The 19,133-nt window shown below is 41.7% G+C and overlaps 1 protein-coding gene across 8 annotated transcripts in view; it reads right to left on the minus strand.

Moving 5' to 3' along the window:
• The window catches only part of BRINP3 (BMP/retinoic acid inducible neural specific 3), a 556,809-nt gene that overhangs the window by 205,031 nt on the left and 332,645 nt on the right, over positions 1 to 19,133 (minus strand). The gene's annotated exons all lie outside the window — the stretch shown is intronic.

The raw sequence follows: 19,133 nt of genomic DNA on the forward strand, positions 1-19,133 counted from the left end.
ACTTTCTAGTATTTCCTTTTTCTTTTTTCTTAAGTTTCATTGAAGTTATACAAGTTTCATGTATTTCATATATACAGAATTTGGAATACAGTGATACTTCCCACCCAATCCTCCTGTCTGCCTCCACTCCAACCCTTCTTCCTCCCTGTCTCCCATTCCCACTTTTAAATTTTTTAAGATTTATTTACTTATTTGAAAGGCAGAGTTACAGAGAGGCAGAAAGGGAGAAAAAGAGAGAAGTCTTTGATCCGCTGGTTCACTCCCCAAATAGTTGCAATGGCTGCAACTGGGCGGATCTGAAGCCAGGAGCCAGGAGCCAGGAGCCAGGAGCTTCTTCCTCGTCTCTCACACAGATCCAGGAGCCCAAGAACTTGGGCCATCTTCTACTGCTTTCCCAGGCCATAGCAGAGAGCTAGATCAGAAGTGGAGCGGCCAGGACTCAAACCAGTGGCCATATGGAATGCTGGCACTACAGGTGGCAGCTGTACCAGCTACACCACAGCGCCAGCCTCCCACTCTTTATTTTTACATATGTCTATTTTCAGTTTACATAAAGATCATAAAGTTACCCCTATACTAAGTAAAAGAGTTCAAAAAATCGTATGAAGAAAACAAACAAACAAAACCCTGTTCCTCAAAGGAAGAGACAAGGGCTGTAAACAGTAATCATTGAATCTCAAAATGTCCATTTCACTCTAATATATTACATTTTAGGTACCCTATTAGTTCCCTGGATCAGGGAAAACAATACAGCCATACAACTCTGAAGGCATCCAATCTCTTTTGACTTCAGCAGCTAAGCAAGGTTGGGCCTGGTTAGTCCTTGGATGGGAGATGTTCTAGTATTTCTATATGGTAGACATTGTCCTAAGAGCTTTTCAAATATTAACTCAATATATGCTAAACTGATCTTCTGTATATAAAGAGAATTGAAAATGGATCTTGATGTGAATGGAAGGGGGGAGGGAGCAGGAAAGGGGAGGGTTGCGGGTGGGAGGGACGTTATGTTGGGGGAAGCCATTGTAATCCATAAGCTGTACTTTAGAAATTTATATTCATTAAATAAAAGTTAAGAAAAAAAATATTAACTCATTTGATCCTCACAACCAATCTGTATTACCCCTGTCTAAAGCGATGACAGATGGGGGGAGGTGGGAGATGAGTGGCTCTGTTATGGCTAAGGATTCACTCAGCTGGGATCTCCACACAGGTATTCTGGCTCAAGACATCATGTTTTAAAGTATTTAAAAGATGTATTGGTGCTTTCATGAATATAATTTTTAAATGAATCAAGGGATGACACTGAATAGAGAGACCTTTGAGGAATAAGTAAAATGCACCCCATTTAAAACAGCATAGGAGGAAAGTCCAGTAGGACAGGAAGATATAAGCTGAGCTCTGTAACCTTGAGAATTTGTTAATGGAAACCTTAGTGGGTCATGAACAAAAAAGCGATAAATCAACAAAAAGAATCCTGACCGAGGTTTCTGTGCACTTTACAAAGCCACTGTGTTTCTGTGACTACATGTTCCAGAAATCAACAACAGGAGTCACTGGGTACTACTGCCCATGTAGACCTCTGTCCTTAATGTGTTGTACTATTGGAATTAACAGTAAAACGAATCTTCAAACAGCACTTTATACTTTGTGTGTCTGTGTGGGTGCAAACTGTTGAAATTGTTACTTAGTAAAGAGTTGATCTTCTGTATATAAAGGTAAATAAAAGTTAATCTTAACAAAGAATGGGATGGGAGAGGGAGTAGGAGATGGGATGGTTTGTGGGTGGTTATGAGAGGAAGAACTGCTATGATTAAAATGCTGTACTTTTGAAATTTATATTTATTAAATAAAAGTTTTCGAATAAAAAAAAACTGGGGGCTGCTAAAACCAATTTCTAATGGTGGACACATTAATTTTCTCCACACATTCCGATTCTTACATTCTTCAACCCTGCTCTGACATCCTCCTTTTCCTAGCCTTCTCATAACTAACAAACAGGGCATACAATTCCGTTGAAGAGACTGGATGACAACATGGACAAGACTCTCTCTGAGTGCTCCGATTTTTCTTAGTGTTATGAAGGACATTAAGTTTCATTTAGCATACAGCATAAATTTCTATTTGTGTTCTACTGCCTACTAAAAGTCATTCCATGTATTCACAATGGACATATTTTATCCATGGATGGATAGATTTATCTTCAGTATTCCTTTCTTCCCTAAAGTTTGCTTTGTCAATTTTACTCCCGAGGTAACACTGCACTGTTATTCCAGGAGTAGCATCAGATTGAATGCTTCCGTAACTTCAAAGACTTGAAGATGACTGGAAATATTTGACACTCTGAACAGAACGGTTTTCCTAGACCAATCATTAGCAACGGTTTTCATCTCCAAGGCTGCCCCTGAGCATAGCATGTCTTGATGCGGGATCCAAGCGCATAAAAACAAAGACGCCGAGTACACTGAAGTTCTTTCTTCTAAGGCTCACCCACAGGCCTGGAGGATTTGTTTTTGCCTTTTATAAAAGACGTTCCACAGAGCACTGTGATAACATTATCCGCTTTAGGAAGAGCGTGCTTTTGTAATCTTTGTCTTAGATTCTCTCACTATTACTCCAAAGGAAATTTTAAAGGTATCAGATGGCATAATATATTTATGAAGTTTGAAACTCTTCATTTCTACACACTATTTGTTTTTAATCACCTACTAAATGCAACATACAATACTACCTGTGCTGAAAGTTTGGGGAAATTTGGGGCCTTTAAAAAAAAAGCTATAATTAATAATTGACTACACCTATGATGAAAGTGCTTATTTTGGTTTACTTAGATAATGCTGTGATTGGTGGAAATTATAAACATTAGAAGTGCTAACACCTGTGAATTCATTGGATTTAAGAGAATAAACTTGGGGCTGGCTCCGTGGTGCTGCAGGTTAATCCTCCACCTGTGGCGCCGCCATCTCATATGGGTGCCGGTTCTAGCCCCAGCTACCCCTCTTCCAATCCAGCTCTCTGCTATGGCCTGGGAAGGTGGTAGAGGATGGCCCAAGTGCTTGGGCCCCTGCATCCATATTGAAGACCATAAGGAAGCACCTGGCTCCTGGCTTCGGATCTGCGCAGCTCTAGGCATTGTGGCCATCTGGAGAGTGAATCAATGGAAGGAAGTCCTTTCTCTCCATCTCTCCCTCTCACTGTCTGTAATTCTACCTCTCAAATAAATAAATAAAATCTTTAAAAAGAAGAATAAACTTTTTAAAAGAAATTAAAAAAAAAAGGTATCAGATGTTGAAGAGCGGTCTGGATAAGGTTAAAGAAAATTTTGAAAAAAGTCTGTTTCTAAACAACATAATTCAAAAAAAACCTATTTTTAGTATGATTTCTATAATTTAAAATAATTCATTCATTAATTCTCAATGCTGCTTAATACTGCATGTATGAATATACATAAATTTTAAAAATCTGTGCAGGGGGCTACAATTGTGCAGCAAGTTAAGCCGGCACTTATGACACTGGCATCCCATATTAGAATGCTGGTTTGAGTCCCAGCTGCTCTGTTTCTGATCCAGCTTTCTGCTTATGCATCTGGGAAAGCTGCGGATGCTGCCCAAGAACTTGTCTTGTGGGAGACCTGGAGAGTGTTCCTGAATCCTGGCTTCACCCTGGTCCAGTCCTGACTGCTATAGCCATTTGGGGAATGAACCAGCAGATCTAGTCTCTCTCTCTCCCTCCCTCTCTCTGGTCTTCAAATAAATAAGGAAGTTTTAAAATCCTTTCTAAATATTTATGGGCATACGGATAGTTTTCATTTTGATATTATTATAAGTAGTTTGTTACGAACATTCAAAGATATCTTGAGTGACAATATCCACGTTCTTTTTTAATTTTTAGAATTTTATTTAAGTTACACAAGTTTCACGTATTTCATATATACAGATTTAGAAACACAGTGACACTTCCCACACACCCTCCCTCTCACCCACGCTCCAACACTTCCTGGCCCTCCCTCTTGCATTCCCACTCTTAAGTATTACAAAAATCTAATTTCGGTATACTTAATTATTGTATAGTTAACTCTGCACTACGTAAAATATTTCAACAAATACTACGAATAGAAAAAAAAAAAAAAGAAACACAGTTCCTCAGTGGAAGAAACAAGGGCTATAAACAAACATTGAATCTCGACATTTCTATTGCACTCAAATACATTATACTTCAGGTACTCTATTAGTTACCTGGGATCAGAGAAAACATATGATATCTGTCTTTTGGGGACTGGCTTATTTCACTAAGTATAATGGTTTCCAGTTGTGTCCATGTTGTTGCAAAAAAGGCTTTCATTTTTTATAGCTCAGTAGTACTCCATAGTGCATATATACCATAATTTCTTTATCCAGTCAACAGTTGAGGGGCATCTGGGTTGATTCCATATCTTGGCTATTGTGAGTTGAACTGCAACGGGGACACAGATAACTCTTTCATATACTGATTACTTTTGGCTTGGTTAAATTCCCAGGAGTGGGATGGCTGGATCATATGAGAAGTCTATATTCAGATTTCTGAGGTATCTCCATACTGCCTTCCACAGCGGTTGTACCAGTTTACATTCCCAACAACAGTGGACCACGGTATCTTTTTCCCCACATCTTTGCCAGCACTTGTCCTTTCTTGATTTCTGTATGAGAACCATTCTAACTGGAGTGAGATAAAACCTCACTGGGGTTTTCATTTGCATTTCCCTCTTGGCTAGTGATCCTGGCCATCTGATTTTCCTCTCTTGAAAAATGCCTTTTTCAAGTCCTTTCTTAACTGGATCCTTTGTTTTGTTGTTGTTGAATTTCCTGAGCTCTTCATAGATTCTGGACGTTAAACCTTTATCAGTTGTGTAATTTGCAAATATTTTCCCCATTCTGTCAGTTGCCTCTTCACTTTGCTGAGTGTTTCTTTTGCAGTGGAGAAGCTTCTCAATTCGATGTAATCCCATTTGTCAATATTGGTTTTGATTGCCTGTGCTTCTGGGGTCTTTTCTAAGAAAGTCTTTGCCCATGCCAATGTCTTGCAGAGTTCCCCCAGTGTTCTCTAATAATTTGATGGTATCAGGTCATAGATTTAGGTTGGATCCATTTTGAGTGGATTTTTCCATAAGGTGCCAAGTAGGGGTCTAGTTTCATACTTCTGCACATGGAGATTCAGTTTCCCCAGCGCCGTTTGTTCAATAAACTGTTCTTGCTCCACAGAGTAATTTTTTTTTATAAATTATTTAATTATCTTCATTTTACTTCAAAGGCAGAAGATTGGAGAGAGACCGACATGCCCCAAACACAAGCATTATTCAGGGCTGGGTCAGGCCAAAGCCAGGAACCAAACTCTATCTGTGTCTCCCATATGGGCATCAGGGACCCCAGTAATTGTGCCATGGATTACTGCCATTTGGAATGTGTATTATTGTGATGCTGGAATGAGGAGTAGAAACAAAATTTGAACCCTGGAACTCAGTTATGGGGTCTGAGCAACCCAATTTGGTGTTAACCACTATGCTGGGCACCTGCCTAATACATTTATTTTAAACATGGCCAAAATACCTTCCAGAAAATTGTCCTCATGCCCCAACAGTATATGAGAGTGCCTTTTTCTATACTGTATCCAACACTGGCTTTTTTTTTTTTGGGGGGGGGGGGAGATGAAGATATTTAAATTTTCCTTTGATTTTATTTCTTTCAGTGAGTTTGTAATGTTTATTAGTTGCTGATAACTCTTTCATACTGTTTTCACTATTTGCAATAGTTATGCTTCATAGCTTTGCCTTGACCTTGAACTACAAATTAAGGAATACTGAATCATTGCTCCCAGGAGAAATGCCAGGGTGGGATCCTGTGAGCCCCCAGTCACAATGGTTTTTGCCAAAAAATCAATATGTTACTTTGTTTTTATGTACATTTCTGACATTTTAATACTGGTTACTAATTTATTATTGATAATAAATAATATAAATAAATATAATTTATTATTATCAATTTATTATTGAGCCAACAGCATTATTCTCTGTGGTTTAATGAATATTAATTAGCACAATATATTTTCTCTAAAAAAAAAGGCTTGTGCTTTGGAACAGTGGACACTCCTACAGCCCTGTTCTTGGCACCCCAGCTCTGGTTCCTGACAATATCCACATTAAGGCTGGGTACACACCTAAACATGGAATTGGTTGATCAAAGAGATTTTGTGCATTCAATGTAAAAAAAGTATTTATTTGAGAGATACAGATGATAGAGATAGGAAAAGAGAGTGAGAGACAGACAGGTTAACCGAGAAATAGACTATTCTTTGATTCACTCCCCAGTTACTAACTGACAGAGCCTAGGGCAGGCTGAAGTTGGGTACAGTAACTCACCTACTTCAGATACCACTTGCTACCTCCCTGGATCTGTATTGGCTCCTACAACATGGAGTGACTCTGACATAGTATCCTACTATTACATGCCCTCAATCTACAGAGATTTTTGCTCTAAGAAGGAACAAGCAATAATATAGGTAGCCCCCAATCTCTTTAAAATAAAACTGGGATTAGCTGTGAAAGAGCAAAGAAAAGAGGTTGAACTAGGGTACTCTCAAGAACAAAGGTTATGGTAAAGGAAGGGGGGTAAATTCATAGTTCATTTTTTTTTTTTTTTTTTTTTTTTTTTTGACAGGCAGAGTGGACAGTGAGAGAGAGAGACAGAGAGAAAGGTCTTCCTTTGCCGCTGGTTCACCCTCCAATGGCCGCCGCTGCAGCCGGCGCACCGCGCTGATCCTGGCAGGAGCCAGGAGCCAGGTGCTTTTCCTGGTCTCCCATGGGGTGCAGGGCCCAAGCACCTGGGCCATCCTCCACTGCACTCCCTGGCCATAGCAGAGAGCTGGCCTGGAAGAGGGGCAACCGGGACAGAATCCGGCGCCCCAACCGGGACTAGAACCCGGTGTGCCGGCGCCGCAAGGTGGAGGATTAGCCTAGTGAGCCACGGCGCCGGCTCATAGTTCATTTTTTTAAAAGGATATTCATTTTATTTTAAAGGCAGAGTTACAGAGAGAAAGAGATGGAGAGGCAGAGAGAGCCATCTTCCAGCTAGGGGTTAACATCCCACAAAGGTTGCAACGTCCAGAGCTGGGCCAATCTGACCAGGAGCCAGGAGCTTCTCTCAGGTCTCCCACATGGGTCCAGGGGCCCAGCTGCTCAGGTCATCCTCTGCTGCATTTCCAAGTATACCAGCAGGAAGCTGGCTTGGAAGTGGAGCAGCCAGGATTTGAACTGGTGCCCATATGGGATGCCAGCACCACAGGCAGTGACTTTACTTGCTATGCCACAGTGCCGGCCAGCAGATTTTTATTAAGATGTTGTCTATAGTATAAGCCAGCTATTTTGCAGAAAAACGAAAGGAAATTATACCTAAAGAAGTACAGGAAGTTATGATGACAATGTCACATGAAACAGATACATAAGTAAAATGGTGGAAATTACTTTAAAAATGGAAAATCTGATTGAGCATGTCCCTCTCTTATTCCCACTCTTATATTTAACAGAGATAACTTTTCAGTTAAAATTTAAACACCTAAGAATAATTTAAAATTTAAAATGGAAAATCTGATTGAGCATGTCCCTCTTATTCCCACTCTTATATTTAACAGAGATAACTTTTCAGTTAAAATTTAAACAATTAAGAATAATTGTGTGTTAATTACAGAGTTCAACCAATAGTACTAGAACAAAAAAAATACTAAAATGGATAAAGTATGGTGGAGTTAGAAACGTGTCAGGGGATTCCAATACAATCCCATCAAGGTGGCATGTACCAATGCCATCTCACTAGTCCAAGTGATCAATTTCAGTTCACAATTGATCACACTGATAGGTCTAAGAGTCAAAGGGATCACACAAACAAGACTAGTGTCTGCTAATACTAAAACTGATAGAATCAAAACGGGAGAGAACGATCCAACATGGGAAGTGGGATACACAACAGACTCATTGAATGGCAGATGTCCTCAACAGCACTCTGGCCTCAGAATCAGCCCTTAAGGCATTTGGATATGGCTGAAGAGACCATGAGAGTATTTTAGGCATGGAAAGCCAAGACACTCTGGGGAAAAAAAAAAGAAGACCTAAATGAAAGATCTCTGCGAGTGAGATCCCAGTGGAAAGAACGGGGCCATCAAAGAAGGAGGTACCTTTCTCTGAAGGGAGGAGAAAACTTCCACTTTGACTAAGACCCTGTCAGAATAAGATCAAAGTCAGCGAACTCAAAAGGCTTCCATAGCCTTGGCAACTCATGACTAGAGCCTAGGGAGATTCCTGATGATAATAAACAAGAGTGTCAAATTGTTAAGTCAACAACAGGAGTCACTGTGTACTTACTTCTAATGTGGGATCTGTCCTTAATGTGTTGTCCAATGTGAAGTAATGCTATAACTAGTACTGAAACAGTATTTTACACTCTGTTTCTGAGTGGGTGCAAAGTGATGAAATCTTTCCTTAATATATACTGAATCGATCTTCTGTATATAAAGATAATTGAAAATGAATCTTGATGTGAATGGAATGGGAGAGGGAGTGGGAGATGGGAGGGTTGCGGGTGGGAGGGAAGTTATGGGGGAGAAAGCCATTGTAATCCATAAACTGTACTTTGGAAATTTATATTTACTAAATAAAAATTTTAAAAAAAAATGGAAAATCTGGAGTTGAAAAAGGGAATAAAAGAATTTTTGAAAAATCCATTAACAAAGTTCAAAGGTAGACTTGAGTTGGTAGAAGTAAGGAGTAATGAATGTAAAGATAGATCAATGAAGATTAGACAAGCCCAGAAACACAGAAGAAATTAATGGACATAAAATTGTAACAGAATCAGAGAAATGTGGGATACCATCAGACATACAAACACACATACATACACACTCAAGGAGAAGAAGAGATAGGGAGAAAAAGCAGAAAAGAAACCAAAGAGTAATGACAATTTTTCCACACTTATCAAAACAATAATTTTCTGGAATGGCATTTTGCTGTAGTGGGTAAAGCTGCCACCTGTGACACCAGTATCACATGTGAGAGCCAGTTCCCAGCTGCTCTGCTTCTGATCCAGCTCTCTGCTAATGCCTGAGAAAAGCAGTAGAAGATAGTACAAGGGTTTGAGTTTGAGGTACTGCCAACCTCTTGGAAGAGCTGGAAAAAGTGCGTGGTTCTTGGCTTTGGCCTGGAACACTGCTGGCTGCTGTAGCCATCTGGGGAGTCAACCAGCTCATGGATGATCTCTCTGTCTTTCCCGCTTTCTCTGTAACTCTTTTCAAATAAATAAGCAAAATTTACAAAACCCAATAACTTCATGATTAAATTTGAAAGTTCAAAAAACATTAAATAGCATAAACACAAAGATCCATGAAGGACACATCACACAAATGCAAAAATACAGAGCTGGTGCTGTGGCACAGCTGGTAAAGCCACTACCTGCAGTGCCGGCATCCCATGTGGGCACTGGTTTTAGTACTGGTTGCTCCACCTCTCATCCAACTCTCTCTTATAGCCTGGGAAAGCAGTAGAAGACAGCCCAATTCCTTGGGCCCTTGCACCTGTGTGGGAGACTTGGCAGAAACTCCAGGCTCTTTGGCCGGCGCCGCGGCTCACTAGGCTAATCCTCCGCCTTGCGGTGCCGGCACACCGGGTTCTAGTCCCGGTCGGGGAGCCGGATTCTGTCCCGGTTGCCCCTCTTCCAGGCCAGCTCTCTGCTGTGGCCAGGGAGTGCAGTGGAGGATGGCCCAAGTGCTTGGGCCCTGCACCCCAAAGGAGACCAGGATAAGTACCTGGCTCCTGCCATCGGATCAGTGGGGTGCGCCAGCCGCAGCAGCCATTGGAGGGTGAACCAATGGCAAAAGGAAGACCTTTCTCTCTGTCTCTCTCTCTCACTGTCCACTCTGCCTGTCAAAAAAATAAAAAAAAGAAAAAAAAAAAGAAAAAGAAAAAGAAACTCCAGGCTCTTGGCTTCAGATTGGCACAGCCCTGGCCGGCTGCAGCCAACTGGGGAATGAATCAGTGGATGGAAGACCTCTCTCTCTCTCTCTGCCTCTCTTTCTCTCTTTGTGTAACTATGACTTTCCAATAAATAAGTAAATCTTTTAAAAATGCAAAAATTAAAAGGCAAGTAGAAATCTACATTGGCAAATGCCTGTAGTAAGAATATTAGATAGAGTAGGAAAATGCAAACTAAACCTAAGGTAAGAAGAAGGGAGAAAATAATGTTTCAGTGATTAAAGTAATAAACTACAAAATAGAAAAATCAAAGAAAAATAAAATTGCTTCTTTGAACAGATCAACAGAATTGACAAAAAGTTTAGCTTAACTGAAAAAGATAACAGAAAATACTCAACTAGAAACAGGGAGCAGTCTCAGGGAAGAGTTTGGGAGAAAACAGCAGAGGAATCTACACAAATTGGAGGAACACAGTAGACCCACATGGAGTGTGAAGACACACACAAATTAGGACCCCAGCAGCTGGGAGCCTCCACATCAGCATTGGAGAGTGAAGTGAGACCAGACTGCAGTAGCCCAAGTAACTTGCGAAAAAGCTGCAGAATCGGCTTGGAGCTCCGTGGAGTATAGTGTACCTGCCAGTCTAGAGGAGAAAAGGGAGGGGGCATACTTCTCTCTCCCTGATCATCTTACAAAGGTGTCCTATAACAAACTGACATGTTGGACTTACATAACAGCTGTGCCAGCTCATTTCTGTGTCCAGCAATGAGCCAAGCGGAGACTCCTGAGTTTGGTGGGGAGAACAGACTGGGGGCTGGGTGTTCCTGACTGTGGGAGACTTTTGTGCTGGGCCTGTGTTTCCACTGACACTGCATGAGAGGACTCAGGGTTTGGCTGGGACACTGGGCAGTCACAGTGGGAGGCTCCACACAATCATGGCTTCCTGGTTACCTGGCAAGAGACACTGCTTGGGAATCTGAGCTTACACTGAGGACTTCAAAGAACTTTTGTGTGGTCCTTGTGGGAGAGTAGATGAATAATGTACTCACTGGGGCTAGTGCTGAGGCACTGGTCTCCTTTGAGGAGAGGAGCTCAGCTGAGTCTATGCCAACAGACAAGAAGCCTCCCCTCTGATAAAAAAGAGAGAGATTTCCTATGACAAACCTTAGTGTGTCACCTCTGATACACCCTCCATCCTGGAGCACTGAAGACAGCTCCATGGCCACACCCACCACACACCTCTAGGTATTCCCTGAAAACAGACATTCCACTAATCCACTCGAAATCCAAAGATAAAAGCTGCCACAGGGAAAAAAATAAAAGAAAAAAACAACATGTATCTCTACAAATGCCGAATAACACACCAATTCAAAAAATAAGAATAAAGAAGACAACATGGCACCCCCAAAAGAACACAACACTTAAGATGATGAGACTGAATAAATGCCAGAAATGGAATTCAAAACATTGATCATAGGACTATTTACAAGTAATCAGAAGCAAATCCATAAACTAATGAAATCCACACATGACATGAAAGAAAATTTCTCCCATGAAACTGAGATCTTAATAAGAAATCAAAATCAAATCATGGAAATGAAGAATTTAATAGAACAAATAAAAATACAGTGAAAAACTTTAATGACAGAATTGGTGAATCAGAAGAAAGAATACCCAACTTAGAAGACAAAGCACAGGAAATTATATAGTCAGAGGAAATACAACAAGAAGAAATTAGAAAATTAAAAAGAACTGTGGGGAATCTGCAGGATACTATCAAATCACACAACATACAGGTTCTAGGAGTTCCTGAAGGCATGGAAATGAGAAAGGATTACAAGGCCTCTTCAGTGAAATAACAGAAAATTGTCCCAATTTGGAGAAAGAAAAGGACATCCAAGTACAAGAAGCACATGGAACTCCTAATAGATATGACCAGAAAAGTTTTCACCATGACACATTGTAATCAAACTCTCCACAGTAAAACATAAAGAAAAGATTCTAAAATGTGCACAACATAAATGCCAGATTATACTCAGAGGTTCCCCAATTAAACTCATAACAAACTTCTCATTGGAACCCTACAAGCTAGGAAAGAATGTGAGATATATTCCAAGTTTTAAGAACAAAAAAACTGTCAACCCAGAATACTACACCTTGAAAAGCTCTCATTTATGAACAAAGGTAAAATAAAGACCTTCCATAAAAAACAGAATATGACAGAATTTGCCACTACTCAGTCAGCCCTACAAAATATGCTTAAGGATGTGTTGCAGACAGAAACACAAAAACATGGTCATCACTGTGAAAGAAGGTAAAAGAATGAACTCTCCCAGTAAAATTACAAAAGAAATCCAGAGTAAACAACAGGAATATTTATGAAAAAATGACAGTTCAAGGTTATTATGTATCAATAATCACCTTGAACGTAAATGGCCTCAACTCTCCAGTGAAAAAACACAGACTGGATGAATGGATTAAAAAACAAAACCCGGCTGGTGCCACGGCTCAATAAGTTAATCTTCCACCTGCAGTGCTGGCACAATGGGTTCTAGTCCCTGTTGCAGTGCTGGATTCTGTCCCGGTTGCTCCTCTTCCAGTCCAGCTCTCTGCTATGGCCCGGGAGTGCAGTGGAGGATGGCCCAAGTGCTTGGGCCCTGCACCTGCATGGGAAATCAGGAGAAGCACCTGGCTTCTGGCTTTGGATCAGTGTAGTGCACTGGCTGCAGCATGCCGGCCACAGTGGCCATTGGAGGGTGAACCAACAGCAAAGGAAGACCTTTCTCTCTGTCTCTCTCTCTCTCTCACTGTCCACTCTGCCTGTCCAAAACACACACACACACACACACACACACAACCCATCTATTTGCTGCCTGCTGCCTACAAGAAACACATCTCACTAACAAAGATGCATGCAGACTAAAAGTGAAAGAATGGAAAAAGATATTCCATGCCAACAGTAACCAAAAAAAGAGCTGGTTAGTGTGGGGAGCAAACCGGACTAGACTGTTACTGGAATTAAGACTTATTCTATGCATCTGCTCTCCCACAATATGGCGCTGGGAGAGAAGTAAACAGCTTCCGCACAGCTGCCTCCAGTTCAACTAATAAACTGTAGGACTTGCTCCTGATTGGAGGAGAGCAGCGTGCTCGGCGTGTGGGCAGCCGAGTTGGGATTGGCGGAGGAGGACTATAAAGGAGGAGAGAGACGGCATGCACCAGGAACATCTATGGGGAACATCTAAGGGAACCCGTGCAGCCCCCGAGAAAGCCGGCCGGCGGTGTGCCGCTCCCCTGCGGAAGTGGGGAATGTGGCCAGGGGGAACTGCCCTTCCACGGAGGTGGAAGGGATAATAGCCAACCCGGGAAGAACCAGCAGCAAACCCGGGGAGGGCCGAGCAGACGAAAGAACAGCGCAGGGTCCTGTGTCGTTTCTCCACGAAGAGGGGGAGCGACATAATGGTGCCGTGACTCGGATATGAAGCCTAGGCAGGGTTTAGTGTCGTTCCTCCACGAAGAGGGGGAGCGACATAATGGTGCCGTGACTCGGATAGGAAACCTAGGGCGGATAGGAAACTTAGGAGGGAAGAAACGGGAGGAAGCAGGAAAATACCGGAGAGAGAGACTAGCGAAGAGCCTGGGGGAAAGCCGGACGAGAAAGGTGCCGGAAGAAGCTATTGAAAGCCTAGGCATAGACTCGGATATGGACTGTGGGAAAGAAGTTAGGATTTAAAGCGAAAGTGAAAGCTTTCATAGACTCGGATGCGGACTATGGCGGGGAAGCTAGGAGATTGAAAGCGAAAGTGAAACCTGGAGGAGGCTTGGACTCGGATACGGACTGTGGGAAAGAAGTTAGGATTTAAAGTGAAAGCAAGAAGAAACTTAGACCGCAGGTTGAAAGTGAAAGTGAAACCTGTAAGAAACTTAGACTTGGATACGGACTGTGGGGAGAAGCCAGGAGAAATGAGAGGAATATTGTTGGAAGAAAACTTAAGGAAACATACTGGGTAGAGAGGAATGTTAGGGGGGATGAGGCCGCGAGTGCAGGCCGAGGCGGAGATATAAGCCACCTTGGAATTCTTCAGGTCACCCCGGGGAGCAAGAGGCGAAGATCTGGAACCAGAGGCAGAGACGTGGGCCGCCAGGTTGAAATTCGCCAGGTTAGTCTGGGGAACTTGGACTGAATGCCGGTGGTGGCGGAAACATTCGCGGAAGCCGCCGCGTGCAGAGAGAGCACGGGGTGTGAATAGATAGGGAACGGGGCTGGCGCGAGGCCGTGGTGCAGACGCAAAGGGCGTGGAGACCGCGGAGCGCGCGAAGCCAAGCCGCGCAAAGCCGAGCCACGCAGATGAGGCGCGGGCTGAAGCGGCGCAGAGCCGGGAACCCGCCGTCGGGGCGAGGTGCCGAGAAGCAGCCTCGGGGCGAGCGCCGCCGGGAAACCGCGGGGATAAGAGAAGCCGCGGGAAGTTTAGAAGTAAAATGAGAGAAATAGGAATGCTGGAAGATAGAAGTGAAATGGGAGAAATAGGAATGCCTGGAGATAGAGAAATAGAGAAATAGAAAGGCCTCCCTACAACACTGCAATGTGAGAGCTTGGATTCGGTCTGCCTGATTGAGTGAGGCGATGAGCACCTGGGCGGCTAGCAGCTTATGCGCCGCAGGTCACCGAAGACAGGCACGAATTAACATCAGTAAGGCTTCCCCACAATACAACAATGAGAAAGCTTGGATTCGGTCTGCCTAATTAAGGCGGTAAGCGCCAGCAAGCAGCTCGACCAGAGTATGAGCTGCAGGTCACCGAAGATAGGCACGAACCAACACTAATAAGTCTCCCCCACAATGCGGCAATGAGAGGGCTTGGATTCGGTTTGCCTGATAGGTTTTGTAGGCACCTGCAGGCAGTTCTGGCAGAGCAGAGCATGCGCTGCAGGGCACCGAACACAGGCACGCATCAGCGCCTAAAAACCTCCTCACAACATGGCGAAGAGAGGACCCGGATTCGGTTTGCCTGATAGGACTTGTAAGAGCCTGTGGCAACTCTAGCAAGTAGAGCAGAGTGTGTGCCGCGGGACACCGAAGACAGGCGCGTATCAACGCCAAAAATAAAAAGAAAGGGGGATCTGTGGGGAGCAAACCGGACTAGACTGTTACTGGAATTAAGACTTATTCTATGCATCTGCTCTCCCACAATATGGCGCTGGGAGAGAAGTAAACAGCTTCCGCACAGCTGCCTCCAGTTCAACTAATAAACTGTAGGACTTGCTCCTGATTGGAGGAGAGCAGCGTGCTCGGCGTGTGGGCAGCCGAGTTGGGATTGGCGGAGGAGGACTATAAAGGAGGAGAGAGACGGCATGCACCAGGAACATCTATGGGGAACATCTAAGGGAACCCGTGCAGCCCCCGAGAAAGCCGGCCGGCGGTGTGCCGCTCCCCTGCGGAAGTGGAGAATGTGGCCAGGGGGAACTGCCCTTCCACGGAGGTGGAAGGGATAATAGCCAACCCGGGAAGAACCAGCAGCAAACCCGGGGAGGGCCGAGCAGACGAAAGAACAGCGCAGGGTCCTGTGTCGTTCCTCCACGAAGAGGGGGAGCGACAGTTAGCATTCCAAATATCAGACAAATTAGACCTTAACACAAAAACTGTTAAAAGAGACAAAGAAGGACACTATGTAATGATGAAAATATCAATTCAACAGGGAGATGTAACTATTATAAATGTATATGCACTTAATTACAGGGCACCAGGCTATTTAAAAGATATGCTAAAGGAATCTAAAGGGAGACATAGATTCATATGCAATAGAAATGGGGGATGTCAATACTCTACTTTCATCAGTGGACAGATGAACCAGACAGAAATTCATTAAGGAAACTACAGAGTTAATTGATACTATAGACTAAATGAACATAACAGATATCTACAGAACTTTCATCCCACAGTTGTAGAGTGCACATTCTCACCAGAGCATGGAACCTTCTCAGGAACTGACCACATGCTAGGCCATAAAGTAAGTCACAGCAAGTTCAAAAAAAATTGAAAACATACCATGTTCCTTCTCAGACCACAATGGAATGAAGCTGGAAACCAGCAACTCAGTAATCTCTAGAACATACGTAAATACTCAGAGAAGGAACAACATGCTCCTGAATGAACAGTGGGTCATAAAAAAAATCAAAAGAGAAATCAAAAAATTTCTGGAAACAAGTGAAGATGACAACACAACATATCAAAACTTCTGGGATATACCAAAACAGTGTTAAGAGGAAATATTATAGCAAATGGTGCCTACATCAAGAAATTGGAAGGGCACCAAATAAATGAGCTATCAGCAACAGCAAACCAACCCAAAATAAACAGGGGAAAAGATATAATTAAAATTAGAAAAGAAATCAACAAAATTGAAACTAAAAAACAATACAAAAGATCTTCAAACAGAGTTGGCTTTTTGAAAAAATAACCAAACTAACACATCATTGGCCCAACTAACCTAATAACGGAGAGAGAAAACCCAAATCAATAAAATTAGAGAAGAAAAAGTAAATGTAACAACAGACACCACATAAATAAAAATAGTCATCAGGAATTACTACAAAGATTTGTATGCTAAAAAACTGGAAAACCTAGAAGAAATGGATAGATTCCTGAACACATACAACCTACCTAAATTCAGCCATGAAGACAAAGTAAACCTAAACATACCCATTACCAAGATGAAAAAGCCCAGGACCAGATGGCTTCCCTGCTGAACTGTTGAATTCTACTAGACATTTAAAGAAGGAATAATGCTACTTCTTCTCAAGTTATTCAAAACAATTGAAAGGGGAGCCATCCTCCCAAATTCTTTCTATGAAACCAGCATCACCTTAATTCCTAAACCTGAAAAATATACAACAGAGAAAAAACTACAGACCAATTTCCCTGATGCACACTGAAGTAAAAATCTTCAACATTCTGGCCCATCAAACCCAACAAATCAGAAGGATCATTCACCCAGACCAAGTGAGATTTATCCCTGGTATGCAAGGATAGTTCAATATTTGTAAATCAATCAGTGTAATATATCACATTAATAAACTGAAGAACACCCAAATAGACACAATTGCCTGGGCTGGGCCAGGCCAAAGCTAGGAGCCAGGAGCTTTGTTGGGGTCCTCTATGTGGGTGCAGGATCCCAAGCAATTGGGTCATCTTCCACTGCTTTCCCAGGTACATTAGCAGAGAGCTGGATCAAAAGTGGAGCAGCTGTGTCTTGGTCTCATTGTTCATATAGGATGCCAGCATGACAGGTGGAGGCTTAACCTGCTAGGGCACAGTGCCAGGTCCCTAGATACTTCTTTTTCTAAGATCAGGAATAAAACAAGGATTTTTGCTCCTACCACTGCCATTCATTGTTGTGTTAGAGCTTCTAGCCAGAGAACAATTAGGCAATAAAAAGAAATAAAAAGCATATGTATCGGGACAAAGTAATCTCTATTTGCAGACAGCTTGTTCTTGTATAAAGAAAAATAACAACAAATGTACTAAAAATGATTAGAGTAACAAACAAGTTCAGCAAGAGTGCAGCATACAAAATCCATATAAAAACTATTGTGTTTTTATACACTTATTATGAACAATTCAAAAATTCAACTAGAAAAGAATTCATCTCAAAATAGTATCAAAATGAATAAAATTTAATGAATCAATTTAACAAAGAAATAGAAAATCTTGCATGCTAAAAATTGTTGTTGAATGAAATTAAAGAAAATCTTAGTAAAATCAGGAATGGAGCTGAGTCTCAAACCCAGACACTTGGATATGGAATGCAGGCATTTCAAGCAGTGTTTTAATTACTGCACCAAATGCCACCCCTTGAGAAAGATACCAAGAGCATCCACTAGAAAAATAAAAGCATTTTTAAACGATAATGCTGGGAAAACTAGGATCCCTATGCAGAAGAAAAACACACACACAAACTCAAAACTAATTAAATACCAATTATAAGAGCTAAAATTATAAAACTCTTAGAAGAAAATACAAGAGTAAATTTTCAAGACATTGCAAGAAGTCTAAAAGTTCCTTGAGTTTAGAAATGAATTTTATGATGCTAAAACCACAACAAAAGAAAAAATAAATTGGACTTTTTAACAATTAAAAACTCTTATGCGTCAAAGAACATCATGAAAAAAACTGCAAAAGGAGGCTCTACAACAGAAAAGATATTTGCAGGCTATATATCACATGAGGGAATCATAGTTGGACTATATAGAGAACTTGTACAACTCCATGATGAAAAAAGACAAAAAGAAATTAAGAAATGGGCAGCAGATCTAAATAGACATTTATCCAAGAAAGACATACAAATGACCTAAAAGCCCATTAAAAAGATGGTTAACATCATTAATCATCCAGGGAATGCAAATGAAAAGCATTTCTCATTCACTAACATGAATTAAATAAGAAATAGCATGACAATTTATGGGCAAAGTAGTAGAGAAATTGAAACTCTTATGCATTATGGTAGGGATGTAAGATGTGCATCCACTTTATATGCAATCTGGCAGTTGTTCAAACAACTAAACACAGAACTACCATATGCCCCAGCAATTCAATTCCTAGCTATGTAATCAAGAGTGATGAAAACAATTGGCCATACTGAAACCTGAACACAATAGTACTAGTGACATTATCCATAATAGCCACAAAATGAAACAACTATCCATCAGTAGGTGAAGGGATACACAATGTGGTATCATAACTTGAAATATGTGTAGCCAAGACTGGAAAGAACAGAACTGACTCCTGTTGCAGCTTGGATGGGCAGTTACCACCTTTCACCATCCCAGGTGAAAGAGAGAAATCACAAACATCCACATTGTACATGATATCATTCCAAAATGGGGAAATCTGCAGAGAGAGAAAGCATATTACTTGCTACTTATGGAAGGGTGTGTGGGCAGGTAGCAGATGGGGGGATTATAGAAGAGCTCTTTAGAGTTCTTTGTATCATGATGGAAATTTCCTGAAATTCACTATGGTGGTTATAGATATCTGTGAATATAAACACCATCTAATTGGATGTGTTAGACAAGGGAATTGTATGGTACATGAATTATATCTCAATAAAGATGTATTCAAATTGAATATTAATGACAGTTTACATAAGATC

This window comes from Oryctolagus cuniculus, chromosome 13 (assembly GCF_051225735.1).
Source record: "Oryctolagus cuniculus isolate XC-2025 breed Fujian yellow rabbit chromosome 13, ASM5122573v1, whole genome shotgun sequence".
Lineage (NCBI taxonomy): Eukaryota > Metazoa > Chordata > Mammalia > Lagomorpha > Leporidae > Oryctolagus > Oryctolagus cuniculus.